Source organism: Petromyzon marinus, chromosome 34 (genome assembly GCF_048934315.1).
Source record: "Petromyzon marinus isolate PM22_M1 ecotype Great Lakes invasive population chromosome 34, UKy_Petmar_22M1.pri1.0, whole genome shotgun sequence".
NCBI lineage: Eukaryota > Metazoa > Chordata > Hyperoartia > Petromyzontiformes > Petromyzontidae > Petromyzon > Petromyzon marinus.
The window spans coordinates 8,823,134-8,828,420 of record NC_133700.1 but is presented as its reverse complement, the minus strand read 5'-3'; the positions used below and the strand labels follow the sequence as shown (position 1 = coordinate 8,828,420).

Sequence of the window (5,287 nt, the reverse complement as noted above, 5' to 3'; positions counted from 1 at the left end):
CGTATGTTAAACTTTTTTCGCACCGTACGTAGCCAACCATGCTGTACATTTTCCAAGCTGTGTGCATCAGTTGCTGGGAATGTGCCGTCATGTCAAACGACAGCGTTGACCTTTTCCTGAAGACGACCGCTTGTGTTGCGATCCAAACGCCGTAGTTCTTTGATGTTATTTTTTTTTCTTCGTGACTTTACCGAAAGAGCCAAGAATACGAACGTTAGCCAAGTGAAGTAAATGATCTACTCGCTGGATGAAGGGCTCCTCAATCTGCCGCAATTCCAAACTCGGGAGCAAAAATCCGGGTTCTTCATTGCGACCCGCTCGGCAACGAACGGCCCTTCTAAATCCGTTGTTTGTACAAAGACAAATATTCCCCCCCCCCCCCCCCCACCTCGTATAGCCTTAACAGACTGTTGGGGCAAGTGCTGTTCGCGAGGAGCACCTATGAAGGCCGGAACTGCACACGAGGGCGTGGGTGTCCAGCACCACGCCCGGCCGCCTTTGTCTGCTTAGCGGCGATGTTTGCACACCGCACAGGGTACTCATTTGAGGCTGAGTCGACCTAGGCGAGGCCCAGGACTGGTCCAGATCATCGCCACCGGTGTTGGCCGTTAGTGGCAAGCTCCAGGTTCGCAGCACACCGCGCGAACCGCTGCCACCACCACCACCGCCACCACCACCGCCACCACCACCACTACCACTGTTACCACCGCTACCACCACTGCTACCACCACCACCGCTACCGCCACCACCGCCCCCACCTCTACCACCACCAACGCTACCACCGCTACCTCCACCGCTACTGCCACCACCGCTACCACCACCGCTACCGCTACCACCACCGCCACCACCACCACCGCTACCATCACCGCTACCACCACCGCCACCACCGCTACCACCACCACCAACGTTACCACCACCACCGCTACCTCCACCGCTACCACCGCCACTGCCACCACCGCTATCACCACCGCTACCACCACCGCCACCACCAACGTTACCACTACCACCGCTAAGACCACTACCACCACCGCTACCACCACCACCACCAACAACGCTACCGCCTCCACCACCGCCACCGCTACCGCCATCACCACCGCCACCACCATCACCACCACCACCGCTACTGCCACCACCACCAACGCTACCACCACCGCCGCCGCCACCACCACCGCCACCTCCACTTTCGCTCTCTCAAACTTCGCTAATGAGTTGCGGGCGCGCAGTTGGAGTGAGATGCAGTGGGAGCGCCATTAACGCGACGAGGCGCCAGCGGCGGCCAGGTTTAATGAGCTGATCCGAGTCTTTTCTTTTCGCTCGCAGGCACTCAATCTCGCACGCTCCCCCGACGTGCGCGATGCCAGCCCGTGGAGGCGTCCCCGACTCCAAGGCGTGCCGCGACCGTCAACGCAGCAACCCCCCACCCCCTACCCAAGTCGCGTTCAGAGACCGTGGCGCGTTTACAAACTCCGCGGAGTTGGCGCGCGGGCGTGCGCGTGCGTGCGGGAGCGGTGGCGTAGCGGTTAGCGCGCTGCGCTACGAACCTGGCGATCGGAGTTCGATTTTTCCGCTCGCGGAAGAAAAAAAAACATCGGTGGCGATTATATAAACCGGTCCTGAGCATCTCCTAGGTCGACTCGGCCTCAAATGAGTACCTGGTGCGGTGCGTAAAAACATCGCCACTGGGGAGACAAAGGCGGCCGGGCGTGGTGCTGGACAGCCACCCCCTCGTGTGCCGTGCCGGCCTTTCATAGGTGCTCGCTGACAGCACTTGTCCCAACAGCATGTGAAGGCTATACGGGGACATTTATCTTTGTTTTTTCCTTCTTGCTGTGTCGCGCGCGCGTCTTTTTGTGTCGTTTGGCTTGCTAAGTTCAGCGATATCGCGCGAGTCGTTTGGCTCGAGCAACGTGGGGCCGCTTTTTTGGGCCAGTATCAAAGTAGGAAAAAATAAGAATAGATTTGACCCTTTCTGGCAATAAAACAGGAGGTGTTAAGATGTTCAAACACCAAATAGAAACATACTCAAGGAATCATGCCGGCATTATCCAGGCCTACTTGTGGTGAACATGCAAACAAAACATGCTCTCACCATCATCATTAGACCTCTTTTGCTAGTACCAAAATATAAGAATAGGGTTTTTCCCCTTTTTTCTGGCAACAAAACTGAAACCCTTTTTACAAGGATTCACGTCTGCATTAACCACAATACCTGCAGTCAAAATGCAAACAAAAAACATACTATGATAATATATGATGCATTGTCCTTGAAACTGATTGGTCCACACCAAGGGACGGCTTTCTTTTGAGCCTCGACCCAATTGGTGCTCGACCAGATGACGCCTTTTGGCGTCAGTGAGTACGGGAATTTCGGGGGTACCGAGGGATGGAGGGAAGGATGGGCCAGTGGGGTCTTGGGGGAGGAGCGGACACTCGACAGGAAGATGGTGCTTCTCGCTTCATGTGGAGGGGAAGTTGGTTCCAGTTCAAAGGGGCAAGTAGGGAAAAAAGGGCGGAAACGGTGATCGTGCACAAGGACAGGGAGAACGGTTAGCAGGAGGAGAGATCAATTGTCCATGTTCGTGATCCATGCTATAAGGGCCAATATGCACATCATCATTTTTGTGGTGGTCAGTAACAAAATGCTTTAAATCCAATCGTGTTGTCCTCCAGAGACCACTGGGTTTTATTTTCACTCTGCCCTATTACTAACAAAAACCATTGCTTTGTTTATCTTTCTCAAGGAAATCGGCGCCTGTATCATTATTGCTGCAACAAGAAAATAACCTATCGGCTCAATGAAGTAATGATCCGTGATATTCCGATGGCGAGATTGAATAACAATTAGTCAAGTAGATGGCGTCATATAAATCAAACTATGGGTGCAGACATTCTGAGTGCTGTTTTGTCAAATTCACGATAACAATCCACAGCCCTTTGCTCGATCCACTGCTGGATGAAGGCCATCACATGCCGTGTTAGTCATGGGAGGGGGAAGGGAGTGACTTGTTTGACCATACTTCACCGTGCTGGTCACTGCAGATTGCTGAAGCGAGGCGACTTAGGACGAGTGCAGATATCAATCCCATAGCCAGGAATCAAACTCGGGCCATTCGAGGTGCAAAGCGCAGCACACTAACCGCAGCACAACCACCGCTCAGTAAAGCCCTTTCGGTTGTTTTTACATTCGCAAAATCCCCCACCCCCACCCCCACCCCCTCCCCCCCCCGTAACGAGGTTGAGATTTTGATCAAATAAATGGACTTGAGCGTGAGATGGAGTGGCGTTAACGTTGCGTTGTGAACGACTCCGGTAATGCTTCCTGACGCACCAGCCTGGCGGCTCATCTGCCTAAAGCGATTGCAGGCAGACGGTTTGAAAAAAGCAAAATATAAACGGGTTAAAGGCGCAGCCCTGCAAATTGCCCGCTCGCGACACTGCTGGGCGACGGAGCTCCCTTCTTCTTCCTCTTCTTCTTCTTCTACTTCTTCATCTCCTTCTACTTCTTCTTCATCTTCATCTTCTTCTTCTTCTTCATCTTCTTCTTCCTCTTCATCTTCTTCTTCCTCTTCTTCCTCCTCTTCTTCTTCCTCTTCTTCTTCCTCTTCTTCCTCCTCCTCCTCTTCTTCTTCCTCTTCTTCCTCCTCCTCCTCTTCTTCTTCCTCTTCTTCTTCTTCTTCCTCTTCTTCTTCTTCTCTTCCACGCTGGCCGGACGTCTCGGAGGATGTGGGGAGTTACCCACGCTTTACCCAAACCACCACCTCACACGACCTTCCGATAGAAACCAACTGCGGTGTCGCGATTTATTCTGTTGGGTGGACAGAGGGGATTTAATAAACTTGACCATTGAAAACAAAAACACTATTAGAGCCAATAGAACTGGCAATCTCGGGATTGCACGTTTCGGCGCACCTGGCGTTTAGGCCACCGCGGTAGCATTGGTCGGTCACTGCATCGCGCGCTTTCAGATGTGTTTCTGCGGCCGTCTGGAACGTTCTTCCTTCTGATATTGGGAAGCCACTGTAGCTGTGCGCTCTTATATAAATCCAGATTGAAAACGCGTTCCTTCAGAGCTGCCTTTCATGTTTAGTTCGTTATCCTTCCCCCCGCGGCTCCGATTAGCACGGTTGGCTACGTACGGTGCGAAAGAAATTTACCGTACATACATCTTCATAAAATATGAACCACTCGCCTTAAAAAAATGAAATAAAACATCTGTTCAGAAATCGTTGAGCATCGACAGCCCCTCCGATGTGTTTAACTTGCGCTCCGATTCATTACGAATGCAATCGGCGAACAGAAGGCAATTTATACTTGTCATTAATTTGGAAATTGCTCTTGTTGCAATACCGGAGTGGAGGGGTGCAGGGTGGAGGGGGGGTAAAGCGAACACGTGTCCTGCAATGGGGGTGCCGTGTGTTCTGACGTCCGCGCCTTTCCGACCAGACGTTCCCTTTCCGACCAGACGTTCCATTCACGACCAGACGTTCCATCCACGACCAGACGTTTCATCCACGACCAGACGTTCCATCCACGTGGCGTTCGAACTTAAACAAAGTCCCATTACCCGCCACGGGAGGAAGACTCGATGTGTTTATCAGACGCTACTTCATGCAACAACAACAACAATAAAACTGCAATGCTCGCAATGTTTCTATTGATATTGCACGTCCTCTCGCCAACACTATCGCGATTGCACTATTGCCATCGTCATCGCATTGTGGTCTACATCATGGGTAATGCACTTCTTTTTGTAATTCGTAAAATTCTTAAGGAGCCCCCAACCCCCCACCAAAAAAATATAGAGAGAACCACGCTTCTTCAGGAAGGTCCAGCATGGGAATGGATGTGTGAGCCAGTTCGTTGTCAATGAGCGCCTTGTGTGCGAGTGTGCGAGCAAAAATCCGCAGCCATAACACATAGGGAGCGGCAGCGTAGCAGTTTGCGCGCTGCGCTATGAACCTGGCGATGATTCGAGTTCAGTTCCCGCTCACGGCCAACACCGGTGACGATTATCTGAACCGGTCCTGGGGCTCCCCCTGGGTCGACTCAGCCTCAAATGAGTAGCCTGGTGCGTTGCGCAAACATCGTCACTGGGGAGACAAAGGCGGCCGGGCGTGGTGCTGGCCACCCGCCCCCTCGTGTGCCGTGCCAGGCCTTCATCGGTGCTCGCTAACAGCACTTGCCCCAACAGTCTGTCACAGGCTATACGGGGGACCTTTGCCTTTCTTATGTAGGCGGGAACAAATATCACGCGGCAGTGGCATCGTACATGCCGCGTCACATCGTA

General features: G+C 52.7%; 1 long non-coding RNA gene across 1 annotated transcript; it reads left to right on the top strand.

The window, feature by feature from the left end:
• The first annotated feature begins 378 nt into the window (after nt 1-378).
• On the top strand, nt 379-4,646 carry LOC142929773 (uncharacterized). Its single transcript, XR_012945929.1, has 2 exons — nt 379-625; nt 1,321-4,646. It is a non-coding gene; the product is annotated as an uncharacterized LOC142929773 (long non-coding RNA).
• Nucleotides 4,647-5,287: the final 641 nt, after the last annotated feature.